General features: G+C 33.9%; 1 long non-coding RNA gene across 2 annotated transcripts in view; it reads right to left on the bottom strand.

Moving 5' to 3' along the window:
- Window positions 1–14,664, bottom strand: part of LOC102155615 — a 75,209-nt gene that overhangs the window by 39,818 nt on the left and 20,727 nt on the right. The window contains exons 3-4 of one of the 2 annotated variants that reach the window (XR_005365427.1): window positions 8,541–8,887; window positions 25–462 (exon numbers count right to left, since the gene is read on the bottom strand). The exons of the other annotated variant lie outside the window; for it this stretch is intronic. This is a non-coding gene — a long non-coding RNA (uncharacterized LOC102155615). Of the gene's footprint in view, window positions 1–24; window positions 463–8,540; window positions 8,888–14,664 lie in introns of those variants that run through there. 2 annotated transcript variants of the gene reach the window in all.

The raw sequence follows: 14,664 nt of genomic DNA, 5'->3' as shown, positions 1-14,664 counted from the left end.
GGAAAGAGAAAGAGAAAAAAGAGGAGGAGAAAATGGAAGTGGATGAAGCAGAGAAAAAGGAAGAAAAAGAGAAGAAAAAAGAACCTGAGCCAAACTTCCAGTTATTGGATAATCCAGCCCGAGTTATGCCTGCCCAGCTTAAGGTCCTGACCATGCCAGAGACCTGTAGATACCAGCCTTTCAAACCATTTTCCATTGGAGGCATCATTATCCTGAAGGATACCAGTGAAGACATTGAAGAACAGCCCATGGCCCAAAAATCGAGGAAGAAGAACAAGAGCCAGAACCTCCAGAACCATTTGAGTATATTGATGATTAAGAACCAGAGGATCTTGTTGCTCATCTGAAGAAGATTGTCCAGGCCTGTACTGGAGATGCTTGTGAAGAAATCCATGCTGAGACCTGCTACTCACTGCATGTACCATTGCCTCTGTGCTGACCCGAAGAACCTTGTCTCCAAGTCTTTGGTGAAGAGAAGATATATGATTATTTAGTGTGCTCTTTCACGTGTTCTAGGGGTTTGGACAAATGTATAAATAAATATCCTAAAAATCCTCTGTGCTCTGCATGTTCATTACTCTCTATCCTCCTTGTAATGATTGATTTTTAAATTATTATTATTATTATCTCCAATAGGTTTTGCCCCTTCCAGAATGTCATATAGTTGGAATCATATGTGTAGCCTTTTCACACTGGCTTATTTCACTTTGTAATATGCACTTAAGTTTCCTCCATGTGTTTTCACAGCTCGATAGATGACTTCTTCTTAGAGCTGGAATATATCCCATCATCTTTTTGTACCACAGTGTATATAACTATTCACTTACTGAAGAACATCTTGTTTGCTTCCAAGTTTGGGGGATTATAAATAAAGCTGCTAGAAAAATGTATTCAGGTCTTCTTTGTGCACATAAGTTTTTGACTCTTATGGGTAAATATCAAGGAGTGCAATTGTTGGATAATAAAAGGATGTTTAGTTTTATAAGAAAATGCCAAACTATCTTCCAAAGTGGTTATACCATCTTCTGTTCCCACTAGTAGTGTAAGAGTGTTCTTGTTATTCCACGGCCTCACTGGGATTGGGGTTCTCAGTGTTCCAGATTTTGTACAATCTAGTAGGTGCGTAGTGGCTTCCCATTGTTGCCTTCCTCAGATAACCTATGATATGTGGGATCCTTTCATGTTTTTATTTTCCAGCTTTGTATTTTCCTTTGTGAGATGGATGGAGTCCTTCACCCAATTTTTTTTTTCCTTCACCCACCCAATTTTTAATGGGATTGTTTGTTTTCTTACTGTTGAGTTTGAAGAATTCTTTGTACATTTTGGAATATAATCCTTTCTTTTTAATTTTTTTTGGAATATAGTCCTTTATCAGATATGTCTTTTGCAAATATTTTCTTCCAGTCTGTATTTTTGTCCTCTAACTCTTTTGACAGTGTTTTTCAGAGAGCAGAAGTCTTGAATTTTAATGAATCCCAGCTTATCAATTATTTCTTTCATTCATCATGTCTTTGATGTTGTATCTAAAAAGGTATCACCATATCCAAAGTCATCTAGGTTTTCTCCTTATATTATCTTCCAGGACTTTTATAGTTAGATTTTATATTTAGATTTTATATTTAGATTTATTAACCATTTTGAGTTAATTTTGGTGAAGAATAAAAAGTTTGTGTCTAGATTAACTTTTTGTATGTGGATGTTCAGTTGTTGTGGCACCATTTTTTGCAGAGACTGTCTTTCCTCTAATGCATTGCATTTGCTCCTTTGTTGAAGATCAGTTGATTGTATTTATGGGGATCTACTTCTTGGCTCTTTACTTTGTTCCATTAATTTGTTTTTGCGTTCTTTCACCAATTTCACGGTGTCTCGATTACTGTAGTTTTATAGTAAGTTTTGAAATCAGGTAGCATCGGTCTTCTAAATTTGTTCTTCTTGACTATTGCATTGGTTATTCTGGCCTTTTGTCCCTTCATATAAATTTTGGAATCAATTTTATTGATATCCATATAATAACTTACTGGGATTTTTGAGTGAGATGGTATTGAATTTGAAGTGAGATAAAGTTGAGAAGAACTGACATCTTGGCAAGTGTGAGTCTTCCTCTCCCTGAACATGGAATATCTTTCCATTCTCCTTTGATTTCTTTCATCAGAGTTTTGTAGATTTTTTCATATAGATCTTGTTAATATATTTATTAGACTTCTATCTAAATTTTTCTTTTAGGGGATTTTAATGAAAATGGTGTTGTGTTTCTAACTTCAAATTCCATTCGTTCATCATGGAAAGTAATGGACTTCTGTCCATTGGAAATTTATTAATTATTGATTCAATTTCTTTAGTAGATAGGCTTATCCATACTGCCTATTTCTTCTCCTGTGAGTTCTGGCAAGTTGTTTTTCAAGGAATTGGTCCATTTCTTCTAGGTTATCAGATTTGTAGGTGTAGTATTTCCCACAAAAATACTCTGTTATTCATAGTATTTCTTTATTACACTGTTAATTTCTATGGCATCTGTAGTGATGCCTTCTCTTTTATTTCTGATATTAGTAATTTGTGTCCACTCTCTTTTTTTTTTTTTCTGAGTTAGCTTATTTAGAGGTTTATAAATTGTATAGGTCTTTCAAATAATCAGCTTTTGGTTTTATTGATTTTCTGTATTGATTTTTCTCTTTTCAATTTCATTGGTTCCTGCTGTAATTTCTATTATTTCTCTTCTTTTAAATGTTTAATTTAATTTAATTTACTGTTCCATCTAGCTTCCTAAGGTGACTAGAGCAGACCAATTCATAGTGCCTGATATAGTTTTTGGACTAAGAGAAGTAAGTATTAAAAGGCAAAAATTATTATAAATATAAGGGGCAAGAGAAAAGACATATACATATGTGCATGTGTATGTGTATACATATACATACATGTTTAGTGAATATTAAAAAAATGAATTTCTGTTTTCAAAACCAAACTATTTTCTATTCTCCTTTGAAATGAAAATATCAGAAATTCATGAAAGGATTTTTAAAAGGTGGGCGGGGTGGGGAGGAATCACTGGGAAAAAAAATAAGAGAGAAAGGGGATTTCTGATTGCTTCTTTCAGTCCAGACATCCTTGTTTAAAATTTACCTACCATTTCTATTCTCTACTTCTGGTTCTCTTCTAATAGATAGATGTTGGAATTATCGGATCTTTTCACAAAAAAAAAAAAAAATCTTTTCACCAAGTGCTGTTTTTATCATTTTATTCTTTTATTATTTAGCACTTTACTTTGAAAAAATGCCTACCTTGGATTTCACAGCCATTTAATTCCCTACTCAGAAGAGTAGTACACAAAATTCACCTAATTTATTAAGATTTTTATCATAATTATAATTACCATTATTATTAATAGTTTTGCTTTACATTCAGCCATCAAACTGTACAATTCTATAGGGTTAACGTGATTATTTATATACCCTACTATATCTTTAAAAATATCAGTTTGTTTATTCATGAGATTACCTTTCCCTACGTATTTGGTCACTTCTGTAGGTGTACTTGCATCGTTTACTCTAGCTCTGATACCTAAAGGACCAGTCTCCACAGAGTGTACTCTCATGGACTTGAAATTAGAGACAAAAGATACAGTACAGTGAGTTAACGGGAGTGGCAGGTAGGTATCAGAGATCAAGACGACATTCCATGATGAGTGCCTGGTTTTACACGTACACGGATCATGCTGCGTCTCTGGCCTGAACTGCAAAATCTTGTTTGAGGGAGTGCTCCTCGAAAAGCTCCACAATCCCTTCCAATAACAAGCCACACTTGTCAGACAGTTTGGGCTTGTTGCAAACCAGCTGTCAAGGAACTGATCCTGCGGGTCACCAGGGAACTTTCAGATTTAAACATCACATCATAAATCCCACTGCTCTCATCTCTCCACAAGTCAAAAATCAGACATCCAGGAGTCCCAGGGTATAAAGGCTGAACTTTCTCAGTCCGGCTGTTAATCAACTCTGGTTACACATCACTAATATCTTATTTTGAAAGGCTTTATCCAGTCTGCGCCTGTCATATCATTTTATGACGGTCTCTCTCGATCCTGTAGAGAAAATGTGGAACGGGCTCCTGGACAGTGGGCTTCGGCGCTAGCCTTCTGGGTTTAAGACTTCTGGTTTGTTTTCTCTGTCTTGGCATCCAGAGCACCGTTCAGCATCTGGTGTCTAGTCATCCACCTATAGGGTCTCACTCGGAAGCAGACTCCTCTGTGATCAAACTTTGTCTCAAGAAGCAGGAACTCAGGTTAGAGACAGGAGTGGTTGAGGCTGGGATGAAGTTTGCCTGCCTGGCAGGTGTTAGTATAACTACTGCCATGTTGTTCTTCTGCTCTTGATGCACAGCCCATCAAGGTTCATAAACTTTACAACCTGAAGTTTCTCAGCTTTGCATCAGCTCTTCCATGAACAGATTTTAAAATACAATTTTTTTTTCCCCTCCAGATTTGTCTCTGTCTCCACACCAAGGTTTCCTCAGAGTCCTGGGTCTACCTAGGGTAACATTTTTATTTGCTCTTCTTCTTCCTACTTTGAGATTTTTTTTTCTTTTACAAACATATATTTGGAGTTCCAGAAGGCAAAAAAATGAAGGGAAGAAAAACAGTAAGTCAAGAATTTGGAATGTTCTAGAATGGATGTTTTTTTTTATTTTTAATGGTTTTGATGGTTTAATGGAATTTAGTTGACATACAGCGTTAACGTTAGTTTCAGATGTACCACATAGTGACTTAACAATTCCTTGCATTACTCTATGCTCGTCACAAGCGTAGATACCGTCTGTCATCATATATTATTATTATTACAGTGTTATTTACTATGTTCCCTGTGCTGTAGTTTCATCCCCATGACTTATTTATTGTACCTCTAAGTCCTATTTTGCCCATATCCTCACTCTCTTCCCCCTGGCAACAACCGGTTTGTTCTATTTATGGTTTTGATTCTCTCTGTTGTTATTGTTGCCGCTTTTAGAGTTTGCATTTAAGTGAAATCATATGGTATTTGTCTTACTATGTCAGACTGGTTTCGTGTTTTGGTGAATGGCAAGATCTCATTCTTTTTTCCCGCCAAGTAATGCTCCATTGCGTATACACTGCCTCTCATCCATATTGATGGGCACTTCAGTTGCCCTCTGTATCTGGGCTCCTGCAAATACTGCTGCAATAAACAGGGGGTGCATATAGCTTTTCGAATTAGTGTTTTTATTTTCTTTGGGTAAATACCCAGGAGTGGAATTATGGGATCTTATGGTATTTTTATTTTTATTTATTTTTATTTATTTTTGGTATTTTTATTTTTAATTTTTCTCCACATCCTTTCTCCCACTTGTTATTTCTTGTCCTTTTGATACTAGCCATTCTGACAGGCGTGAGGTGTGATAGCTCATTGTGGTTTCGATTTGCTTTTCCCTGATGATGAGTGATATTAAGCATTTTTCATGTGCCTGTTGGCTGTCTGTATGTCTTTTTTTTAGAATACATATTTTAAGAAAACATCTATTCAAGATCTGCCCATTTTTTAAACCAGAATTATTTGTTCTTTTCATGTTGAGTTGCATGTTGTATAAGCTTTTCATATATATTTGCAGATATCTTCTCCCATTCAGTAGGTTGCCTTTTCATTTTGTTAATAATTTCATTTATTTATTTTTTTAGTGTAGTCCCTGCTTTGGGATTTTCTATTTCTTGTTACCTTTACCTTGGATACTTCTTTTTCTACTTTTTTAACCTAGCTATAACCTTGTAATTATTAGCATCTTCAAGAGATATCTCCCGTGATTCACCACTTTATGTTGGTTTATCCTTTTATATTATTTTTTTATTTTTTATCCTTTTATATTATTATATAAAACTTGAAGTCGGCCTTCAGGGAGTCAAAAAATATCTTTGTTTCTCTATAGGATTTGTAGAAGAATCAGTAATTCACTGTATTGTATCTGTTTTGGAAAATTCTCAGGTAGTACCTCAAACATAGCTTCTGTCCCTCCTATCCCTTTGGAGAGATTCCAGTTAACACATATCTTTTTATAGTTTTTCCAATTGCCTCCTGCATTTCTTTTCTCTATTTTCCATACCTTTTCCATTCTGCACTTCAATATTAGCATTTTCATGATCACTTAAATTCCTTTTTTTTTTTTTTTAAAGATTTCATTTATTTATTCCTGAGAGACACAGAGAGAAAGGCAGGGACACAGGCAGAGGGAGAAGCAGGCTCCATGCAGGGAGCCCGACGTGGGACTCGATCCTGGGCCAAAGGCAGACGCTCAACTGCTGAACCACCCAGGTGTTCCATAATCACTTAAATTTCTGATTTTCGATCTGCTATTTTACAGTCTCCAATATGCCATTGAACTTACATATTAGGTTCTTATTTTCTGCTATTGTATTATTTTAATAAGCTTTTAGAACAGTTTTAGATTCACAGAGAAACTGCAAAAATAGTTTTGAGAGTTTCCATATTTATTCCATACTTAGTTTCTCCTTTTACTAACATTCAGTTCAGTATAGTCTGGCTTCTGCTATAATAAATGAACCAGTACTGATAAATTAAAGTCCATAGCTTACTTTCAGATTCCTTTAGTTTTTATCTAATGTCCTTTTTCTGGTCCAAGACCACAATCATGATATCACATTATGATTAGTTGTCATAGCTCCTTAGGCTACTCTTAACTGACAGTTTCTCAGACTATCTGATGGATTCAGTAAAAGCCATTATTGATGATCTTGACAGTTTTGAGAAGCACTCATCAGGTATTTTCCAGAATATCCTTTAATTGGAATATATCTGTTTTTCTTAGGATTAGACTACAGTTGCATGTTTTTAGGATCAAGACCATAGAGTTAAAGTGCCATCCTAGCCCTACAAAATGCTGTAGGCTCATCTTGTATACTTGCTGACCAGTCCTACAAATGGCCATTTCTTCAAGGGTCCTGGTTCCTTTTCTGCTGAGCCACCCAGGTGCCCCCAGGGCTCCTTTAAGCAGATCCACATTCTGACCTATATTATTCTCCTTCTTCCCTTAAAAGTTTTAAGCTTTCTTGAATGGCAGGTCAGCTGACAATGAACTCCTTCAGTATTGCTTGTCTGAAAAACACTTTATTTGCTCACCTTAGAAGTAAATTTTGGAGGGTATTTACTCCGAGGTTGATGTTTATTTTTTCCTTTCAACATTTTATTTTACTCCACTCTCTTTCTACATTAATGATTTCTTACAAGAAATCTACTATAATTATTATTCTAGTTCCCCTATAGGTAAGATGATTACTTCCTTAACTTCTTTCAAGATTTTGTCTTAATCATTGTTTACACATGCTATGCCTAGATATATTTTATTTCGTCTTACCCTGTTTGGATATTTATCCTAACATCTGCTATTAATTGGAAAGCTTTCAGCCATTATTGCTTCAAATGTTTCTTCTACTCTGGTTTTCTTTTTTTCTCCTTCAGGCATTCCAATTACATTAATGTTATACTTTTTGTAATTCCACAATTCTTGAAGGTTCTGCTCCTGGTTTTTTATTATTATTATTATTTCTTCTTTGTCACTGTATTTCATTTTGGGAAGTTTTTATTGATCGATAGTCAAGCTCAATGATTTTTTCCCCAGTGTGTCTAGTTTATTAATGTCTCTATTTACTGCATTCTTTATTTTATTTAAAATGTTTTTGATTTTTAGCATTTCCATAGTTCCACTTATATTAACTATCTCTTTTTGCACGTTGCCTACTTTTCCAATAGAGCCTTTCATCAGTTTTAAATTCTCTGCCTAAATTCCTAAGTCTGTGGCATCATCTCAGTCTGGTTCTGATGTTTGCTTCATGTCTTCAGACTTTTTCTTTTTTTTGTTTTGCTTTGTCTTTTTGCACTCTATATGTCATCTTTTTGTTGTTGAAAGCTGCACATGTTTGTCGGGTGACAAAGTGGAGGTAAACAGGTCTTGTTGTGAGATTTTGTTAATGTGGCAAGAAGTTGGTCTGTATTTAATATTTTCATAACTCCATTTGTCTGAGGCTTCACATTACTTTTGCGTCCCTGTTTGTGTATCCCCTTTGACTTTCTCTCAGTACTCCACCTGGGAGAAATTCTAAATCTTGTGAGTTTTTCAGTGTAACCCACTATTACTGTAACGAAGCCCTGCTGGTGTGGTAGAAAGGTGTGGGAAGGGGAAGTATTCTATAATCTTTTGATTAAATCTCTATTTTTGTGAGCTTGTGCCTCTGGGTGGTGACCTTTACAAGTGTTTCTCCTGAGGTATAGTTGTTTTGTTTGTTTGTTTGTTTGTTTTTTTGTTTTGTTTTTTTTTTTAAATCTCCCTTAGATGAGATAGGATAGTTAGAGGAGACTGGAGTCTGAGTAAATCACTTCCTGCAGCTGGGATAAAGGTCTGATAAATCCTCTCTCTCTCTCTTTCTTTTGGAGAATGGGCAGTAATTATAAAGAAAATTCTGAGTATTTGACAATAATTACCCTTTCCCTTTCCCAATAGGAGGCACAACAGGATCTTTCTAAAATATTCACCTTGGAAACGTAGTGGACTTGAAAAACATGGGGCCCTTGTGAAGCCTACAGTCACCAGGATTTTCCTCTTGTCAAGCTAGTCCACACTGAGCTTCCAGCAGTTCATCAAAATCACCAGGTAAGTCTCCTACACGTTTATGGTTCATGTGGCTCCTGCTCCCAGCAAGCAGTTCTTCACTGTGACTCTCCTGATTTGCGTGTCTCTCTGAATTTCAGGGTGCCAATTTGCCCTATGATCTCAGTGATTTGATGGATTCAATAAAAGCCATTGATTTTCTATTTGTTCCGCTTTTCCTTGTTTTAAGGGTGAGAGTGACGACTGTAAAGCTCTTCCATGCATGTTGCAGCTGAAACCAGAAGTAACAAAACAATGGGTCTTTAACATCTAGAATATTAAGTTGACTTCTTTTAAAAAGTTGAGGTTTATACTAATCTCCGTTTTTCTCTATTCTTAACAACACATTAATCATATTTATTTTAAAGTTACTATCTGATAACTATGGTATCCAAATAAACTATCTTTTACTTGTTTTTTTTTAAAGATTTTATTTATTTATTCATGGGAGGCACAGAGAGAGAGAGAGGCAGAGACACAGGCAGAGGGAGAAGCAGGCTCCCTACGGGGTCCCGATGCGGGACTCCATCCTGGGACCCCAGGATCAGGCCCCAAGCCAAAGACAGACACTCAACCGCTGAGCCACTCAGGCGTCCCTGTGTTTTGTTTTTACTTGGTTTTTGGTCATTGTTTTTGCTAAAGCATACCTCTTAATTTTTAAATTTAATGCTAGATATTGTGTATGAAAAGTCAGAGAAGTTTTGAATGATGTTTTCTTCCTCAAAGAGGGTCAAATATTTTTTTTTCTGGAGGACAAATAAAGGCTAGGCTGATTTGCTTGATTCCATGGAGAATTCATTTTAGGCTGTTTTTTTGCTTTTTTTTTTTTTCTTCCAGGCAGAACATGTTCAAGTTTGGCTTTACTTCTAGATCATAGCCTTTACCCCTTGGCTGTGCGCCTCTGAGGCCTTAAATATAACCTAGCAATGTCTGCCAGTGTCCTTCATCTTGGCAGGGCTTGAACTCCCACCTTTGCCTCTGGGATTGCACTGCCGACAAGATCTCTGGGCAGCTCTCTAACTGCTCAGCTGCTAATTTCTGTACAAATTGTTGCAGCATCTCTCTGAGCTGTTCATCGTAGAAGCTCACAAATATTGTAAGGGAAATCACACACTTGGGTTTCCTTTTTGTGGTTCTCTCTTCTCTGAGATTTTGTCCTACAAGTTCAATCACTTTGAAATTTATACAATCCAATCTCTGAATTATCATATATGTCAATTACATTAACTAGAGTCCTCAACGTTTCCGTTATTTTTAATTGTTCTTAACTATGTCAGTATTAAGTCTATATTTGGAAATATATTCAACCAGACTGAATAATATTTTGGTGTCTTAAAAAATCTCTTATGCAAGATGTTGAAAATATAATTCAGTCTACACAAAAGTAATCAGAGGAAATACTTGTTAATTCTAGTTTTTAAAATTTTGAAGCATTTACAATAAGAAATAATGGGTATGTTATCATTTAAAAATAAATCCAACTACCTTGTGCTTTATATTAATTAGGATCTGCTTCAATCCCATGCTATTTTGATGATTCAATATTTTAAAATGTAGTGCTGGTAAACTGAGAAATTTACCCTAAAAATGTTGTAGGTATAGTAGCTATGGAATATAGATTAAAGTCGAGAATTTTTGAATGCTACTCTGCTTTACTATTTTCCAAGTGAGATTATATAGTTAAGTGTAGTGAAATGGCCTATACGGAGGCAGCTGAGTGAGGAACAATACTGAATTGTGTAGTTACTCACATATTAAATGCATTTTCTTACATTTAGCTCCTCCAAGGGGGAAAAAAAAACAGAATAAATGAATCTACCTGTTTTATATTTGGTCAATATTATATATTAGGCTTCAAACTGTTATATCTTTAATAATAAGACAGATTTATTTGACAAAGATTAAGTGTATTCTTTCTCAAGATAACTAACGGTTATCTAGTTTATTGTAAATATATGTGTAAGGAGGGAGGTAGAGAGAGAGAAGAAAAGAGAATGAATTTAGAAAGTTATTTGGCCACAACAACGTGGCTAAAAAAAAAAAAATCTGTTTTACTTAAAATAAATTCTTAGAGTATATCTTCTCCATGGAAAAATAAATTAAATCTCTTAAAATTCAGTGCTTGGTACCTGATTAACCTTTTCCTTAATTTCAAGATTTTATCTGTAAAAGGTATAGTATTGCTTATGTACTATATATTGTTATGAAAGTTAAAGCAAAAAACTTATTTAAAGTAATTGAGTCTAATAATCACACAGAGTCTTTATACATTCATGGTCTATTTGTCTAGATATTTTTAAAAAATAATTATCAGTCTAAATTTCTCATTTTATAGGTCTACAATGATTAGCTAGTCCAAAAACTGCTAAAATATATCACCGCACATTTTTACACACAAAACACACACATATGGACACACGCACATACGCACATGCACAGACTTGAATGACTTTTGCTTTGTTTTGTTTTAGTAACTGGGACATTTTCTGAAACAAAGACCAGTATTTTTCCATAATTAGACGTTGTGAAGAGCAATATTAGATTTTTGCAATTTTAGCAGGCATTTTTTTTTCCTTGCTAAATAGTTAATTGGAGATGACCGAAGAAAATAAAGAAATGTCCTTGGTGAGTGTTAGCTGAAATAGTTGGAACTTTATGGGAATGAAACTGTAAGTAGGGCAACATGAAACCTGCAGAAAACACTGGTAAAAAATCAAAGAATATTCTTTAGGAGTTCAAAGTGGAAACTAAAATGGCTAAGTATTAACATTTTCTGCTATGTCAGAAAACATTTCTTATTCACTTTGGTAATAACAAACTTAAAAAGAAGCTTAATTAAGGGTTTATCAGAAGTATTACTTCTCTTTTTTCTTTTATTATAATTATTATTTTCCCTATTTTAATTACTAGATTTCAAAGAATAAAATTTAGAAATAGAAAATTTACTTGAGAATGAGGGATTTTCACATAGACCTAAACACACACATACACACAGAGAAAAATACAATAAAAAACCTTGATACTCACCAACCAGAATCAATCATTTTATCATTAACACATTTGGTTCTTGTGATTTTTTTTGCCTTGTTTTGTTTAAAAATATAAAGCATTCTATGTGGTTAACTCTATTTGAATAATATCTTCATTAAATGTAATCTTGGGTACTATTTAGCTTCTGACTCCCTAGAGGCAATAGTTATCAATTTAGTATATATATGCTTTCAATCTATCTTTGTTACTTTTTTAATATGATAGATTAGAGTTCCATGTTCAATTTTTGTAGATGTTATGAGTGTATCATTCTTCAATTTATTATTTTACCAAACAATATATTTTTGAGATCTACCTGTATTGAGAGAGAACGTGAGAGGGAGAAAGAAAAAAAGAGGTGGGCAGACAGATGGATGGAAAGAGGTATATCTATTTTTTCTGGTTATATAATTTCTACTTTTTGATTTCTAACCTACATTTATTATGTTGTATTCTGTGAATCTTCAAAAGAATAAGTTGGAATTTATTTCATTAAAAATTTTGATTTAACAGGTTTTAGTTGGTTAGTGTATTCAGTTTATATGGTTATTTCTCTGAGTTTTATTTACAACATATTTATTTTTGTTCTTTTTCTTTTTCCATCTTTTAATGAATTGGTAAAGTATTCTTTAGTTCATTTTATTTTCTATAAGTTAGCCGCCAATTTATTCTATGCTTTCTCATTAAAGACCTATGATGAAATATCTGATGTACAATTTATACAAGGTATAAATGCATCTGTTTATATTTAAGTTAATGAATATTTTAGCCCCTTTCTGGACACTTCAGGGACCTTACTGTTGCCTAAACCTCCTAAAAACTGTCTTCTACATTTCTATTAATCTCTTTTAGTTCTGTTAGTGCAAAAAACATTTTATGTATAATCCTCTGGATAAAATTATTTACCTACTTTTTGGCTCATCATTACAATTTGAATCCCAATTCTTTTCCTTAGGTACTTTTTTTTTGCCAAGGTCTTTATGTTTTCTGTATAATTACCATTTAGCTTAGTATTGCATACTTGATTGATATTATTTTTAAAATGCACCTTTGAAGGTATTCTTTTTTCTTCATGTTATCTTATGCTGAGAAATCTGCTTAATTTTGATTGGTGTGCTTTTGGACACACTTTGATTTCTAGTCTGATAGCTTTTAACTTTTTAAAAAATTTTGAGATTCTACAGTTTCATAAAAATATACTTAATATTTACTTTTTAAATCTAAAGATTTAGTATTTCATTAGTTCTGGGAAATTCTTAGCTATCATTTCATTAGGTAGTGCCTAATGATTTCACATTGATTTTCACACTGATTCCATTTTTCTGCTCTTCAATTCACTATTCTGTGAATCCAGAGATCTATATTGGATGTTCTAGATCTATCATGTTATCTACATCTGAAAATTGATCAGGTCAGTTTACTTATTGAGGCTTATTCTACTTTGGATTACTTTGCATTTTCCCATTCTTTTGGTTCTCTTCAAATCTGCCTTTCTTGTTTCAAAATCTTTATTTTTTTCTGCATTGCATCTCTTATCTGTTTGAACATTTGAAACATACAACATATTCAATTTAAGTTTCTTTAAATTTTTCCATTGTCTCTAGTTCCTTAGTTTACAATTCCCCCATTGTGAATCTGTCAGGAGTCTCCTTCCTTTGGACTTCATCGTGAATTTTAGAATTTCACTTCTTAGACCATCCTCAATAAGATAAATCTGGACTCCTTAAGATCCCAGGAATTTTAGAGATTACTCCATGAGACCATTTTTGTACTACTGCCATGTAATTACAGATTTTACCATTTCGGGACAAATCTTACAACAGTTTACATGCTCAAGGTCTTTGCCCTGAAGAGCTTATGTAAAAATAGCCTCAAAATTTACCATGTTTAATCTTGGACACATCTGTTTCTGCTCAGTCTGGTGCAGATAGCTTAAGTCTTACAGTAATGTGAAGCAAGCAAGTGAAAAGTATTTTATTGCCATACTAAATATCAGTGATTTTTAGATCGATACATGGGATCCAGGGAGTTTGTCCTTGATTTTCAACCTTTTGTGGGCAGCTCCTTTATACCGAGTGTAAATTCTTCAACCGTCAATCCCATGATTTACATGCCTTCAACGTCCTTTTGGCACCCAAAGCTATGGATTATTATTTTATCCAATAATTAATTACATATGTCTGAACTGAAATGAAGAATACCTATCAACCCAAATGGACAATTAAATAGAAGTAAGGTTCATAAAAATTTACTGTATATACATATATACATTTTAAGATTTTATTTATTTATTTGAGACAGAGAGAGTACTCATGAGCAGGGGGAGGGACAGAGGGAGAGGGATAAGCTGACAAGCCCCCACTGAGCCGGTATCCTGGGATCATGACCTGAGCCAAATATAGATGCTTCACTGACTGACCACCCAGGCACCCCTGTTTTTTATATTTTCATTTGAATTAAGTCTTTAGATAAAAAAAAAATTACTTGGAAATATTTCTATTCACACAGACATATGAATTTCAGTTACATTTTCAATCTCTGTATATATTTATAGATGCACTTTCAGAAGGTATTTTGATAAAGAAAACTTATTTCTCCTTGAAATTCATATAGCACAAAAATAAATGTAGAAAGGAACTGAATATGAGGACCTACATTGAAAACCAAATTTACTCATATTTACTGATGACTTACTTTCTTATATTTATTTCTAGAATCAATGAGATAAAAGTGTTACTGTTATTTGAAAACTGGTTCTTGAATTAATAAGCCCATTTAAACCATGGAAATTAAGTCTGTTTGCTTCAGGGTCAGCCACACACATCATCTATCTTTGAACCAAAAGAAATATTGGCCTTCTCATAGTAGTTATGATGAAGGATCATAGTAAGTTCATTATTATCATGAAATAGAGGAGAAATAAGAGAAATCTATTCATTATAGCTGTCCACAAATTAAATTAAATTTTTGTCAATTTTC

Source organism: Canis lupus, chromosome 10 (assembly GCF_011100685.1).
Source record: "Canis lupus familiaris isolate Mischka breed German Shepherd chromosome 10, alternate assembly UU_Cfam_GSD_1.0, whole genome shotgun sequence".
Lineage (NCBI taxonomy): Eukaryota > Metazoa > Chordata > Mammalia > Carnivora > Canidae > Canis > Canis lupus.
The sequence above is the reverse complement of the archived record's forward strand: the minus strand, read 5'-3'. Positions and strand labels throughout refer to the sequence as shown.